General features: G+C 44.1%; 1 protein-coding gene across 12 annotated transcripts in view; it reads right to left on the reverse strand.

Annotated features, from left to right (window-relative positions):
* RBMS2 (RNA binding motif single stranded interacting protein 2) overlaps nucleotides 1–16,153 on the reverse strand; it is a 102,408-nt gene that overhangs the window by 59,183 nt on the left and 27,072 nt on the right. The window contains exon 1 of one of the 12 annotated variants that reach the window (XM_055246839.2): nucleotides 1,291–1,410. The exons of the other annotated variants lie outside the window; for them this stretch is intronic. The gene's annotated coding sequence lies outside the window, so the exon portion shown is untranslated. Of the gene's footprint in view, nucleotides 1–1,290; nucleotides 1,411–16,153 lie in introns of those variants that run through there. 12 annotated transcript variants of the gene reach the window in all.

Below are 16,153 nucleotides of genomic sequence, written 5' to 3' on the forward strand. Positions count from 1 at the left end.
AGAATGTGGTTAGTATTCGTTCTCAGCAGCTGCTTAAAAGCTAAAAGACAGGCCAGGCGCGGTGGCTCACACCCGTAATCCCAGCACTTTGGGAGGCTGAGGCGGGTGGATCACCTGAGGTCAAGAGTTCAAGACCAGTCTGGCCAACGTTGTGAAACCCTGTCTCTACTAAAAATACAAAAATTAGCTGGGTGTGGTGGTGCATGCTTGTAATCCTAGCTACTCCAGAGGCTGATGCAGGAGAATCGCTTGAACTCGGGAGGCAGAGGTTGCAGTGAGCCAAGATCACGCCACTGCACTCCAGCCTGGTGATAGAGTGAGACTCTGTCTCAAAAAAAAAAAAAAAAAAGCTAAAAGACAAAGTAATGTTTAGTATAAGAAGAGATTATGGTGACATACTTTTACATTAAATACTTTAGATCCTATGATCCCCAGAGATTTTTATAGGGTATCTTACAGCATAATTCTCTATCCTTTATTTATTATTTTTCAGGTCTCGCTATGTTGGCCAGGCTGGTCTTGAACTCCTGGGCTTAAGCAATCCTCCAGCCTTAAGCAATCCTCCAGCCTTGGCCTCCTAAAATGCTGGGATTACAGGCCTGAGTGAGCCACTGTGACTACCCTGTCTATTCTTTAAATATCACGCCACCAATTTATAGGGAATTGAGGTATTTCTCACTCCCTCTCTCCCTTTTTTTTTTTTTTTTTTTTTTTAAGACACAGAGTCTAGCTCTGTCTTCCAGGCTGGAGTGCTGTGGCATGATTATGCTCACTGTAACCTCAGACTCCTGGGCTCAAGTGATCCTCCTGCCTCAGCCTCCCAAGTATCTCGGACTACAGGCACATACCACCACACATGGCTAATTTTAAAAAACATTTTTGGTTGGGTGTGGTGGCTCATGCCTGTAATCCCAGCATTTTGGGAGGCTGAGTGAGAGGACTGTTTGAGGCCAGGAGTTTGAGACCAGCCTGGGCAACATGGTGAGACCCCATCTCTGCTGAAAATACAAAAATTAGCTGGGCATGGTGGTGGGTGCCTGTAATCCCACTTACTCAGGAGGCTGAGGTGGGAGGATCACTGGAGCCCAGGAAGTGGAGGCTGCATGAGCTGAGATCGTGTCACTGCATTCCAGCCTGAGTGACAGACGAGACCTGGTCTCAAAATAAAATAAAATTCGTAGAGGCGGAGTCTTGCTATGTTGCCCAGGCTGATCTTGAACTCCTGGCCTCAAACAATCCTCCCACTTCAGCCTCCCAAAGTGCTTGGATTACAGGTATGAGCCACCATACCTGGCCAACGTCTTCTTCTTCTTTTTTTTTTTTTTCAGACGAAGTTTTGCTCTTGTTGCCCAGGCTGGAGTACAATGGCGTGATCTTGGCTCACCGCAACCTCGGCCTCCTGGGTTCAAGTGATTCTCCTGCCTCAGCCTCCCGAGTAGATGGGATTACAGGCATGCGCCACCATACCCAGCTAATTTTGTACCAAGGTCTTCTTAATATTATGTCTTTTTTTTTTTTTTTTTTTTTTTTTTTGAGGCGGAATCTTGCTCTGTTGCCCAGGCTGGAGTGCAGTGGCACGATCTCGGCTCACTGCAAGCTTTGCCTCCCGGGTTCACGCCATTCTCCTGCCTCAGCCTCCCGAGTAGCTGGGACTACAGGCGCCCGCCACTGCGCCCGGCTAATTTTTTGTATTTTTAGTAGAGACGGGGTTTCACTGTGTTAGCCAGGATGGTCTCGATCTCCTGACCTCAAGATCCACCCGCCTCGGCCTCCCAAAGTGCTGGGATTACAGGCGTGAGCCACCACGCCCAGCCAATATTATGTCTTAAAGATCTCAGTCTCGGTCCTAGACAATTAAAGAAAAACAAAACAGAAGGAATTGCTATATAATTTAAACAAAAGTAACTTCCTGAGTCAGAGAGAGGTAGTCCTCAAGATGTTGAGGGCCAGCTCACTGAGTAGGTATCCAGGTACTTGGCTGCCTGCCTCAAAGCCCTAAATCTTTTTTTTTAAGTGTATATATCCTTTTATTCAGAAATTCCACTTGTAGGGATGCTTATATATGTGCACAAATATATATGTACAAGGATATTCATTGCATCATTCGTTTATAATAGTAAAATACTGAAAAAGCATATACTCATCAGTGAGAAAACTGGTTACATAAATTATAGTGCATACATAAAAGGAGTACCATGTAAGCCATTAAAAATAATATGGCACATCCATATGTCTTTTCCTGGAAGGATACTAAAAATATACTATTACATGAAAAAACTAAGCTGTTTAGTACCACTACTACCAATGTTAATATTACTATTTATTTAAAACATTTTATTTTATTTTAAGTTCCAGGATACATGTGCAAGTTTGCTATATAGGGAAACAGGTGCCATGGTGGTTTGCTGCACCTACCAACCCATCACCTAGGTACTAAGCCTCACATGCATTAGCTATTTATCTTGATGCTCTTACCCTGCCTGTCCACACAACAGGCCCCAGTGTGTGTTGTTCCCCTCCCTATGTCCATGTGTTCTCATTGTTCAGCTCCCATTTATAAGCAAGAACATGCAGTGTTTGGTTTTCTGTTCCTATATTAGTTAGCTGGGGATACTGGCTTCCAGCTCCATCCATGTCCATGCAAAGGACATAATCTTGTTCCTTTTTATGGCCACATAGTATTCCATGGTATATATTTACCAGATTTTCTTTATCCAGCCTATCATTGATGGGCATTTGGGTTGACTCCATGTCTTTTCTATTGTGAAGAGAAAGCTCTAAATCTTTAAATGTGCTTTCCACAAAGGCATCTCAAGTTCCCCTGGATCCTTGACAGCTGATAGGGGAAATATCAAGCCTCTGCAGACAGATGACAGCTCAATATGGGTGAATTATCTATATCTGCAAAGGAAGGAGAATTTTGTCCTTCATTCTAATTTTAGAAGAATTCGGCCGGGTGTGGTGGCTCACGCCTATAATCCCAGCATTTTGGGAGGTCAAGGTGGGTGAATCACTTGAGGACAGGAGTTCAAGACAAGCCTGGCCAACATGCTGAAACCCTGTCTCTACTAAAAATACAAAAATTAGCTGGGCGTAGTGGCATGCGCCTATAGTCTCAGCTACTCGGGAGGCTGGGGCAGGATAATCGCTTGAACCCAGGAGGTGGAGGCTGCAGTGAGCCGAGATCGTGTCACTGCACTCCAGCCTGGGTGACAGAGCAAGATTCCATCTCAAAAAAAAAAAAATTAAATTACAAGAATTCTTTTTTTAAAAAAGACTCAATTTTTAAAAACTCTTGGTCAGATGCAGTGGCTCAAACTTGTAATCTCAGCACTTTGGGAGACCAAGGCGGGTGGATCACTTGAGCCCAGGAGTTTGAGGCCAGCCTGGGCAACATGGTAAAACCTCGCCTCTACTAAAAGAAATACAAAAATTAGGCTGGGTGCAGTGGCTCACGCTTGTAATCCTAGCACTTTAGGAGGCCATCGTGGGCAGATCACCTGAGGTCAAGAGTTTGAGACCAGCCTAGCTAACATGGTGAAACCCCATCTCTACTAAAAGTACAAAAATTAGCCGGACTTGGTGGTGTGCGCCTATAATCCTAGCTGCTGGGGAGGCTGAGGCAGGAGAATTGCTTAAACCTGGGAGGCGGAGGTTGTAGTGAGTAGAGATCACACCACTGCCCTCCAGCCTGGGCGACAGAACAATCTTTATCACATACACACACAAAAAAAGAAATACAAAAATTAGCCAGGCATGATTGTGCATGGCTGCAGTCCCAGCTACTCAAGAGACCTAGGTGGGAGGATGGCTTAATAGAGTGATACTCTGTCTCAAAAAAGACTCCTGGCAGGGTGCGGTGGCTCACGCCTGTAATCCCAGCACTTCGGGAGGCCGAGGCAGGCAGATCACATGAGGTCAGGAGTTGGAAACTAGCTTGGCCAACATAGTGAAACCCCGTCTCTGCTAAAATACTCAGGAGGCTGACACAGGAGAATCGCTTGAACCCGGGAGGATGAGGTTGCAGTGAGCCGAGACTGCACCACTGCACTCCAGCCTGGGGGATAAAGTGAGACTCTGTCTCAAAAAAAAAAAAAAAAAGACTCTTAATTTTAAAAGAATAACTATTACTGATATTTGGCACTTGTTGTATATGGTGCTAAGTATTTTATTTATTTTTTGAGACGGTCTTGCACTGTCACCCAGGCTGGAGTGCAGTGGCATGATCATGACTCACTGCAGCCTTGACCTCCCAGGCTTAAGCAAGCCTCCCACCTCAGCCTCCCAAGTAGCTGGGACTACAGGCACTTGCCACTACATTTTTTAATTTTGTAAAGACACACTATGTTGCCAAGGCTGGTTTCGTACTCCTGGGCTTCAGGGATCCTCCTGACTCCGCCTTCCAAAGTGTTGGGATTACAAGTGTCAGCCACTGCACCTGGCCTGTGCTAAGGATTTTATATCTACCATCTCAGTTATCCTACCTCTCTTGCTTTCCTTCTGCTTTTACGTGTGGCTGATCACTCTGAGAAGGGAGTGACGCTTCTGGGAAATAGAAATGTCCTTTCCACACGGGTGTCTTCACACATCTTTATATGCTAAATTCCAGTCATCCAACTAATCTTAAATCTGCCGTTTCCTAGCATCCTGCTTTGAATTTGAATAATCAATCAAAGTTTCCTTTTCTGTCCTGGTAACCAAGTGGGTACCTGTCTAGGTTTCACTGGCAGATCCAAAGTCAAAAAAGCCCCAGCCTTGAGACTACTTCCCACCTCCAGGGAATAAAACTGAAATTCCTGCATTTCACACAAAAAAATCAGTGAAATACTAGAAGTTTTTAAAAACATTACCTCCTTTACATGCCTACATTTCTAAGGCAATACATTAGCTTTTAGTTAATAAATCAAACTTCAAGACTCGTCATCACACTACCAGGCTTTTCATGCCTTCCTCTGTCACCCAGGCTGAGTGCAGTGGCACGATCTCAGCTCACTGCAACCTCTACCTCCTGGTTCAAGCGGTTCTCCTGCCTCAGCCTCCCAAGTACCTGGGACTACAGGCGCATGCCACCATGCCCGGCTAAGTTTTGTATTTTTAGTAGAGACTGGGTTTTGCCATGTTGGCCAGGCTCGTCTTGAACTCCTGACCTCAGGTGATCTGCCCACCTCAGCTTCCCAAAATGCTGGGATTACAGGTGTGAGCCACCATGCTTGGCCTCAAGTACTCAAATGTTTACTAAGTGAATGAATTAACTCATGTTTATTCTGAAAGCATTCAACATATATACATCAAGCAGGTAATCTCAAATTCTGCAAGTCTAAAATTAATTTCTGTACCTTTTCCTGAACTCCCTTATTTCTAATATCTCTTAACTTGTCTGACTGCCTCTGTTCTCCTACACCTCCAAACCACCCTCAATAATGCAGCTAGCATTAGCCTTCTCAATGATCATGTCATTTCTCTCTATATAAACCCATTAATGTTGCCCATTCACTTCCAGTCTACTTCATAAGAAGACTCATACCTAGAATACTCTTTTATTGGATTTCTTTACATATTTCTTTGCTACATGATGATATGCTACCATCCCTTACTTCTAAAAGCAAATCTAATATCATCCCAGACATCTAAGATTTTAGGCCACATGTGATGGCTCTGCTTAAATCTTGAAATCATGAGGGGCACAGTACAATTATGAGTCCTCTTCTAAATACTACTAATTCAAATGACTTCTGCCATTCCACCTAATGAGCATAAACCAAGGTTATGAGTAAAAACCTGCAAGGTTTCGTTTTCTAGGAGCCAAATAAAACCGCATGCCATTGAAAGGAGTGAAGCAAACTGATGGATGTTAGAGCAGAGATCTATCCCTTTTTTCTTTTTTTTGAGACAGGGTCTTGCTCTGTCACCCAGGCTGGAGTGCAGTGGTCCACGATCATAGCTCACTGCAGCCTCAAACTCCTGGGCTCAAGTGATCCTCCTGCTTCAGTCCCTCAAGTAGCTAGGAATACAGATGCATGACACCATACCTGGCTGATTTCTAAATTTTTTGCTATGTTGCTTAGGCTGGTCTTGAACTCCTGGCCTCAATCCTCCTGCCTCAGCCTATCCTTTCCCTTCCTCCCTTCCTTTTATTTTTTATTTATTTATTTATTTTTTTGATACAGAGTCTTGCTCTGTCACCCAGGCTGAGGTGCGATGGCACAATCTCGGCTCACTGCAACTTCTGCCTCCCGGATTCAAGTGATTTTCCTACCTCAGCCTCCTAAGTAGCTGGGATTACAGATGTGTGCCACCACACCCAGCTAATTTTTGTATTTTTAGTAGAGACGGGGTTTCATCATGTTGGCCAGGCTGCTGTCAAACTCCTGATCTCATGTGATCCACCCACCTCGGCCTCTCAAAGGGCTGGAATTACAGGCATAAGCCACCATGCCTGGCCTTTTTTTTTTTTTTTGAGAAAGGGTCTCACTCTGTCACCCAGGCAGGCTGGAATGTAGTGGCACGATCACAGTTCACTGTAGCCTCAACCTTCCAGGCTCAAGTGATCCTCCCACCGCAGCCTCCTGAGTAACTGAGACTACAGGCACACGCAACCACACCTGGCTAATTTTTGTATTTTTGTAGAGACAAGGTTTCACCATGTCCCTCAGGCTGGTCTCAAACTCCTGAGCTCAAGCAATCTGCCCACCTCAGCCTCCCAGAGGGCTGGCATTACAGGCATGAGCCACTGCGCCTGGTCTAGTCTATCCCTTTCTTAAGAGAAACCTGGAGAACTGACAATTCAGCCAATTCAGGTCTTCTAATAACCCTGACATTGATTCTCACATGAAAATGACATTTAGGACATATCAATAAATAGCAAATGAGATTTAAGATTTAGAATCTGCTGCAGTTTATGAAATCCACCATAGTACAGGAGGGTTAAGGAAAAAATCTGGCTCTTCATTTTCTTTTTTTTCCTTTTTTTTTTTGAGATGGAGTTTCGCTCCTGTTGCCCAGGCTGGAGTGCAATGACATGATCTCAGCTCATTGTAACCTCCACCTCCTGGGTTCAAGTGAGTCTCCTGCCTCAGCCTCCTGAGTAACTGGGATTACAAGCAAGCACCACCACGCCCGGTTAATTTTGTATTTTTAGTAGAGACAGGGTTTCTCCATGTTGGTCAGGATGGTCTCAAACTCCTGACCTCAGGTGGATCTGCCCGCCTCAGCCTCCCAAAGTGCTGGGATTATAGGCGTAAGCCACCACACCCTGCCTGGCTCTTCATTTTCTAGCATAGGGCCTGACATAAGACTGATGGCCCCTGAGAACCATTTCAAACTAGTATGAGTGATAATACAGTCCTATCCTTCCCTTCCCTAGAGCATTCATTAATCTGAGGGAAAGGCTGGTGGGACATGGACATAAAAATATGTAACTCCTTCATCTTTCACCCAGAAAAAGAAAAATCGAATTCCCCTGTACCCGTAGCAGAAACTTCATGTTTCCTGTCTTACTGAGTTGTATGAAACTAGGAGAAAAGAGAGTGTCCTTCCATTTGCTCTCTTTCAAGAGATTATAATGATAGAAGGAGGGTGGCACAATGCCTACTTCCCAATCACTAGGTTTTCATCAGATCTTTTAAGAGAATGATCCAATCAGATGAGCTACTTGCAATTATAATCTAGTATAAGTAAAACATTGTCTTTAAAGAAGCTGTATTTCTGGCCCAGCCCAGTGGCTCAAGCCTGTAATCTGAGCACTTTGGGAGGCAGAGGCAGGTGGATCGCTTGAGGCCAGGAATTCAAGACCAGCCTGGCCAACATGGTGAAACCCCGTCTCTACTAAAAATAAAAAAATTAGATGTGGTGGTGCACATCTGTGATCCCAGCTACTCAGGAGGCTGAGGCACAAGAATCACTTGAACCTGGGCGTCGGAGGTTGCAATGAGCCGAGATCATTCCAGCCTGGGTGACACAGTGAGACTTTGTCTCAAGAAAACAAATCAAAACAAATAAAGAAGTTGTATTTCTGAAAATTAAGCTCTCCGATCAAGTGCTCATTTAGTCTAGTTTCATAAAATTTATGAATCCTGTATCCATTCATTTGCCATCAAAGTCGTCCTCACCCTGGGCCCTTAACTATGAACTGCCAGAGCAGTAGAAAACTCAATCCCATGTCTGATACCTAGCTAAGTTCCTGGCACATAATAGGCACAGATATTTGTTAAAATGAGTGAAATAAACACAGGGTTTGCTAATTGTGTATCATGTTAATAAATCCCTAAAAAGTCTCACAGATACATAATCCAGCAGCCTAACATCAAAATTCCTAATGCAACGGGAATGTGGATGATCCACAAAACATACTCCTGGGGCCACTGGTCTCCAGGACATACAACATATCTGAACGTTTGCCTAAAATACATTATTTCCTGGGTTCCAAGTCATTGTATCACCTAATAAGAGAAAGTCTACTTTCTCTGAGAAGTAACAGACCCCATAATAATTACCCATGAGATCCTTTGCACTATTTCAGCCATTCAGCAAATATTTGTTTGTTTGTTTGTTTTTTGAGACAGAGTTTCACTCTGTTGCCCAGGCTTGAGTGCAGTGGCGCAATCTCAGCTCACTGCAACCTCTGCCTCCCAGGTTCAAGCAATTCTCCTGCCTCAGCCTCCCAAGTAGCTGGGATTACAGGCATGTGCCACCAGGCCTGGCTAATTTTTGTATTTTCAGTAGAGATGGGGTTTCACCATGTTGGCCAGGCTGGTCTCGAACTCCTGACCTCATGTGATCTGCCCACCTTGGCAGCCTCCCAAAGTTCTGGGATTACAGGTGTGAGCCACCACATCCAGCCAAACAAATATTTGAATACCAACTATGTACAAACGCTGCTTGTACATATGCTGTGGGGACTCACAGATGAATGGTGTATGAGTGAAATATTTCATAATATATTTATTTATTAACACGCTCCACAGGGAGGTACATAATAAATTTAAATGCACATCCACAAGGAGTCACTAACAAGTTCACAAACTAGAGCTTACAATCTAGAAAAGTGGCAGAATGGGCTGGGCGCGGTGGCTCACATCTGTAATCCCAGCACTTTGGGAGGCCAAGTCAGGTGGATCACCTGAGGTCAGGAGTTCAAGACCAGCCTGGCCAACATGGTGAAACCCCGTCTCTACTAAAAATACAAAAAAATTAGCCAGGCATGGTAGTGGGCACTTGTAATCCCAGCTACTTGGGAGGCTGAGGCAGGAGAATCGCTTGAACCTGGGAGGCAGAGGTTGCAGTGAGCTGAGGTCATGCCATTGCACTCCAGCCTGGGCAACAAGAGCGAAACTGTCTCAAAAAAGAAAAGAAAAGTAGCAGAACAAAATGTTTGTGCTAATGGTATAGGAATATGAAAGAAGACACAATTAATTCCTGAGGGTGAAGTCTCTCAAAAAAGACACTTGGGCCTTGAAAGGATAAACAGAACAAATAATTATTTTTTTTAAATAGAGACAGAGACTCATTATGTGCCCAGTCTTGTCTCAAACTCCTGGACTCAAGCAATCCTCCTACTTTGGCCTCCCAAAGTGCTGGGATTACAGGCATGAGCCACCATGCCCAGCCAGAACAATAAACTTTTTTTGTTTGTTTTTTTTTCAGATGGAGTTTCGCTCTCGTTGCCCAGGCTGGAGTGCAGTGGTGTGATCTCAGCTCACTGCAACCTCTGCCTCCCGGGTTCAAGCGATTCTACTGCCTCAGCCTCCTGAGTAGCTGGGATTATAGGCACCCGCCACCATGCCTGGCTAATTTTAAAAATATTTTTTAGCAGACATGGGGTTTCACCATGTTGGCCAGGCTGGTTTTGAACTCCTGACCTCAAATGATGCCACCTGCCTTGGCCTCCCAAAGTGCTAGGATTACAGGTGTGAGCCACCGTACCTGGCCCAGAATAATAAACTTTTAATGGAGAGCCATCAAGGGAATGCAAATCAAAATCACAACAAGCTATCACTTTATACCTACTAGAATGGCTATAATAAAAAAGACAGGTAAGTTCTGGTAAGGGTGTAAAGAAATTGGAAATTGGAAACCTCGTATACCGCTTATGGCATTGCAAAACGATGCAGCTGCTTTGGAGGATAGTTGGGCAGTTCCTCAAATGTTTAAAGCATAAAGTTACCATGTGACCTAGCAACTCCACTGCTAGGTATACACCTAAGAGAATTGAAAACATGCCCACACAGGGCCAGATGTGGTGGCTCAAGCCTGTAATCCCAGCACTTTGGGAGGCTGAGGCAGTCAGATCGTTTGAGGCCAGGAGTTTAAGACCAGCCTGGCCAACATGGTGAAGTTCTGTCTCTACTAAAAATACAAAAACTAGGCCGGGCGCGGTGGCTCAAGCCTGTAATCCCAGCACTTTGGGAGGCTGAGGCAGTCGGATCATTTGAGGCCAGGAGTTTAAGACCACCCTGGCCAACATGGTGAAGTTCTGTCTCTACTAAAAATACAAAAACTAGGTCGGGCGCGGTGGCTCATGCCTGTAATCCCAGCACTTTGGGAGGCCGAGGCGGGGGGATCACAAGGTCAGGAGATTGAGACCATCCTGGCTAATACAGTGAAACCCTGTCTCTACTAAAAATACAAAAAAATTAGCCGGGTGTGGTGGCAGGCACCTGTAGTCCCAGCTACTCAGGAGGCTGAGGCAGGAGAATGGCGTGAACCCGGGAGGTGGAGCTTACAGTGAGCTGAGATCGCACCACTGCACTCCAGCCTGGGCGACAGAGCGAGACTCTGTCTCAAAAAAATAAATAAATAAATAAAAATACAAAAATTAGCCAGGTGTGGTGGTGCATGCCTGTAATCCCAACTACTCGGAAGGCTGAGGTACAAGAATCACTTGAACCCGGGAGGCAGAGATTGCAGTGAGCCAAGATCGTGCCACTGTACTCCAGCCTGGGCAACAGAGTGAGACCCTGTCTCAAAAAAAAAAGAAAAGAAAAAAAAGGGAAGAAAACATATGCTTACACAAAACCTGTACACAAATTTCACAGAAGCACTATTCATAATAGCCCAAAGTGGAAACAAGACAAATGTTTATCAACTGATAACTGGATAAATAAAATGTGATATATTCATATGATGAAATATTTATTCAGCCATAAAAGGGGAGAAAGTACTGATACATTGTACAATGTGAAGTAAGCCTAAAAACATTATGCAAACAGACAGAAGCCAATCACAAAGGACCACATGTTGCATGATTCATCTGTATAAAATGTCCAGAATAGGGCAATCTATAGATATAGAAAGTAAATTAGTGACTACCTAGGGCAATGGGAGAGGAGTAATGGGAGGATTATGTGGTGATAGGTAAGTGGGTAGGATTTCCTTTTGGGGATAATAAAATGTTCTAAAATTGATTATGGTAGTGGATGCAAAACTGCATATACTAAGAGCCACTGAATTGTATACTTTAAATTGATGATGTGTGAACTTTAAACTGTGTGATGTGTGAATTATATCTCAGTAGAGCTGTTATAAAAATGTGATGAGGTGCATGTTTATAGCAGCACAATTTGCAACTGCAAAGATACGGAACCAACCTAAGTGCTCATCGACCAACAAGTGGATAAAGAAAATGTGATGTATATACACCATGGAATACTACTCAGCCATAAAAAGGAACAAAATAATGTATTTTGCAGCAACTTGGATGGAGCTGTAGGCCATTATCCTAAATGAAGTAACTCAGGAATGGAAAATCGCATATTATATGTTCTCACTTATAAATGAGAGCTAAGCTATGAGGATGCAAAGGCACAAGAGTAATATAATGGAATTTGGGGACTAGGAGGGGAAGGCTGGAAGGGGTGTGAAGGATAAAAGACTACATATTGGGTACAGTGCAAACTGCTCAGGTGACAGGTGCACTAATATCTCAGAAATCACCGCTAAAGAACTTATCCATGTAACCAAAAACCACCTGTACCCCCAAAACTATTGAAATTTAAATATGTAGTTTAAAAAATGTGATGAGGGCCAGGTGTGGTGACTCATGCCTATAATCTCAACACTTTGGTAGTCTGAGGCAGGTGGATTGCTTGAGCCCAGGAGTTCAAGACCAGCTTGGGCAACATGGCAAAGTCCCAGCTCTACCAAAAAAAAAAAAAATTAAAAATTAGCTGGGCATGGTAGCATGTGCCTGTAGTCCCAGCTACTCAGGAGGTGGGAAGATCACTGAACTTGAGAGGCTGAGGATGCACTAAGCCATGATTGCACTACTGCACTACAGCCTGGCAACAGAGCAAGACTGTCTCAACAACAACAAAATATTATGAGGATGGGTAGACAGAAGAAGACATTCCAACCACTAAAACTATCTTGAGACGTTAGGTTACCAGAGGTTACCATGAACTGGCACAGAATTCAGCCTAGGTGGCATCACTCTACTTCATTTCCAGGTAGAAAAGTCAGTCACAAGATAAATATATTTTATTGAAGCTCAAATCATGTAAGAGAAAGAAACAAATATTTCCTGCAACTCCTCTTCCTAAAAACAATGTAAAACAAGAAAGGCATCTCTAAAACAGAGCCTGAGGCAGAGAATACACGCCACATAACTGCCAGCATAGATAGGTTTTTTTTTGAGACAAAGTCCCGCTCTGTTGCCCAGGCTGGAGTGCAGTGGCATGATCTCAGCTCACTGCAAGCTCCACCTCCTGGGTTCAAGCGATTCTCCTGCCTCAGCCTCCTGAGTAGCTGGGATTACAGGCATGCGACACCACGCCTGGCTAATTTTTGTATTTTTAGTAGAGATGGGGTTTCACCATGTTGGTCAGGCTGGTCTCGAACTCTCGACCTTGTGATACCCCCGCCTTGGCCTCCCAAAGTGCCGGGATTACAGGCGTGAGCCACCACCCCGGCCTATAGCTGGTTTTAAAAGGTGACTCTATGGCCAGGCATGGTGGCTCACACCTATAATCCCAGCACTTTGGGAGGCTGAGGTGGGTGGATCACTTAAGGCCAGGAATTCGAGACCAGTCTAGCCACCATGGTGAAACCCCGTCTCTACTAAAAATACAAAAATTAGCCAGGTGTGGTGGCGCATGCCTGTAATCCCAGCTATTTGAGAGGCTGAGGCAGGAGAATCACTTGAACCTGGGAGGTGGAGGTTGCAGTGAGCTGAGATCAAGATCGCACCACCGCACTCCAGCCTGGGGGACAGGGCAAGACTCCATCCCTCCCCCCCAAAAAAGAGGTGACTCTAGGCCAGGTGCGGTAGCTCACACCTGTAATCCCAGCACTTTGGGAGGCCGAGGCGGGTGGATCCTTGAGGTCAGGAGTTCGAGACCAGCCTGTACTCTACCCTGGGCCATAGAGCAAGACTGTCTCAAAAAAAAGAAAAAAAAAGGTGACTCTCAGTACTTTTTTTTTTTTTTTTTTGAGATGGAGTCTCACTCTGTTGCCCAGGCTGAAGTGTAATGGCATGATCTCAGCTCACAGCAACCTCTGCCTCCTGGGTTCAAGCGATTCTCCTTCCTCAGCCTCCCAGGTAGCTGGGATTACAGGCACCCGCCACCACGCCCAGCTAATTTTTTTGTATTTTTAGTAGCGATGAGGTTTCACCATGTTGGCCAGGCTGGTCTCGAACTCCTGACCTCAGGTGATCCACCCACCTCGGCCTCCCAAAGTGTTGGAATTACAGGCGTAAGCCACCGCACCTGGCCTTCATGGACAATTTGAAATGAAGTATGGGGCTGGGTGTGGTGCTCATGCCTGTAATCCCAACACTTAGAGAAACCAAGGCAGGAGAATCATTGAGGCCAGGAGTTTGAGACCAGCCTGGGAAACACAGTCAGATAATGTCTCTATATAAAATTTTTCAAAAAAGAAATTTGGAGGCTGAGACAGGAGAATTGCTTGAACCCAGGAGGCGGAGGTTGCAGTGAGCTCAGATTGTATCATTGCACTCCAGCCTGGGTGACACAGTGAGACTTCATCTCAATAAATAACTAAATAAATAAAAATAATGAAATGAAATATGGAACGGTTAAAAAATAAATAAAGAGGCCAGGTATGGTGGCTCACGGCTATAATCCCAACACTTTGGGAGACAGAGATGGGAGGATTGATTGAGCCCAGGAGTTCGAGACCATCCTGGGCAACACAAGAAGACCCTGCCTCTACGAAAAATTTTTAAAATTAGCCTAACATAGTGGTGTGCACCTATAGTCCTAGCTACTCAGGAGGCTGATCTGTGAGGATCACTTGAGCCGAGGAGGTTGAGGCTGCAGTGAGCCAAGATCGGGCCACTGCACTCCAGCCTAGGCAACACAGTGAAACCCTGAATTAAAAAGAAAAAGAAGAAAAAAAAGAAACACAGGGACAGTCCATGGTTTTCGTTAACTATAAGCCCCATTTAAAAAAAAAAAAAAAACCACACTTTAAATATGTTCAAATCAGTAGTCTAAAATGACACCAAAAAACAATTAAAGGGATTTAGTTTATCATTTTACCTCAATCATCAAAAAGTCTACTAGAGCCAGGTGTGGTGGCTCATGCCTGTAATCACAGAACTTTGGGAGGCCAAGGTGGGAAGATCCCTTGAGCCCAGCAGTTTGACATCAGCCTGGGCAACATGGCGAAACTCTGTCTCTACAAAAAAAAAAAAAAGAGAAAAATGCAAAAATTAGCTGGGCATGGTGGCATGTGCCCGTAAGTAGTCCCAGCTACTCTGAATGCTGAGGCGGGAGGATCACCTGAATCCACGGAGGTTGAGGCTGCAGCGAGTGGTAATCATGCTACTGCACTCCACCGGGATGACAGTGAGACCCTGTCTAAAAAAAAATAAATCTACTAGATTTAAGCATTGATCTAATAAGTGAAAATGGAACCCAATCAAGAGAATCTTGTATCATCTTTTAAAATTTTTTATGTTTATTTTATTTTTTGACTCTTGCTTCTCTCTGGATTGTTATCATCTTAGGGAAAAACACTTATTCCCTACTCCAGATGTTTCTTTCAATGTAGACAGCCAAGCGTTTAGCATATCACCCCTCCCTTTTTAGTGACTAGAAGAAAAACACAGCTCCTTCTTTCCTATTTTGAGATCCAGCTAGCTGCAGAGAGTATACACTCAGCTTTGCTACTCTGAACTCGTCAAATTTTACAGGGGTAAGTGCCCACACGAAGTGCATAGGTTTTTGTTTGGTTTTTAAGTACTGCTTGTATTTAGGTGGATAAATCTGTCTAATTCTGGATTCAGTATTAGAACATCTACTAGCCCACAAATATAAGCTATCTTCTCGAATATTAGTTTTATTAGTAATAAGTGTTATTTTATTTCCATCTGTCAAACTTTTTTCGTATTTCTTAACTGGATTAAAGTAAGAGGAGTGCTTCCAATTGAAACCCTCAAACCCCAACAATCTTTAAGTGCTATGCAAATATTATTTTTGGTAATTGAAATAGTGGGGTAAAGGTTAGAGTACAGCCCTACCAGTTTGCAAATCCTATTATTTGTAAAATAATAATTTAATAGTAATTCAATTTGAGTTAAAGTAAATCAATTTCATTCCTAATTAATGTCTTTATTTTACAAATGAGGGAAAATCAGATTCACTTTTTATATAACTACTTAATTTTTCACTGTTCATTAAGCAACTGAATAGGCAAGGAATCAATGTTTACTCAATTTTTTAAAAAGCATTTTTCTTGGCCGGGCGCGGTGGCTCACGCTTGTAATCCCAGCACTTTGGGAGGCCGAGGCGGGCGGATCACGAGGTCAGGAGATCGAGACCATGGTGAAACCCCGTCTCTACCAAAAATACAAAAAATTAGCCGGGCGTGGTGGCGGGCGCCCGTAGTCCCAGCTACTCGGAGAGGCTGAGGCAGGAGAATGGCGTGAACCCGGGAGGCGGAGCTTGCAGTGAGCCGAGATCGCGCCACTGCACTCCAGCCTGGGTGACAGAGCAAGACTCCGTCTCAAAAAAAAAAAAAAAAAAAAAAAAAAAAAAGCATTTTTCTTGACTATAAATCCCATTAACCAACAGAAAATGGTTAAAACACTGGCTCAAAAGTCGCAGAGGCTTAGGGGTTTTGGGGTTTTTTTTTTTTTTTGAGTCAAGGTCTCACTCTGTTGCCCAGGCTGGAGTGTAGTGGCACAATCCTG

This window comes from Symphalangus syndactylus, chromosome 17, assembly GCF_028878055.3.
Source record: "Symphalangus syndactylus isolate Jambi chromosome 17, NHGRI_mSymSyn1-v2.1_pri, whole genome shotgun sequence".
In the NCBI taxonomy this organism is placed as follows: domain Eukaryota; kingdom Metazoa; phylum Chordata; class Mammalia; order Primates; family Hylobatidae; genus Symphalangus; species Symphalangus syndactylus.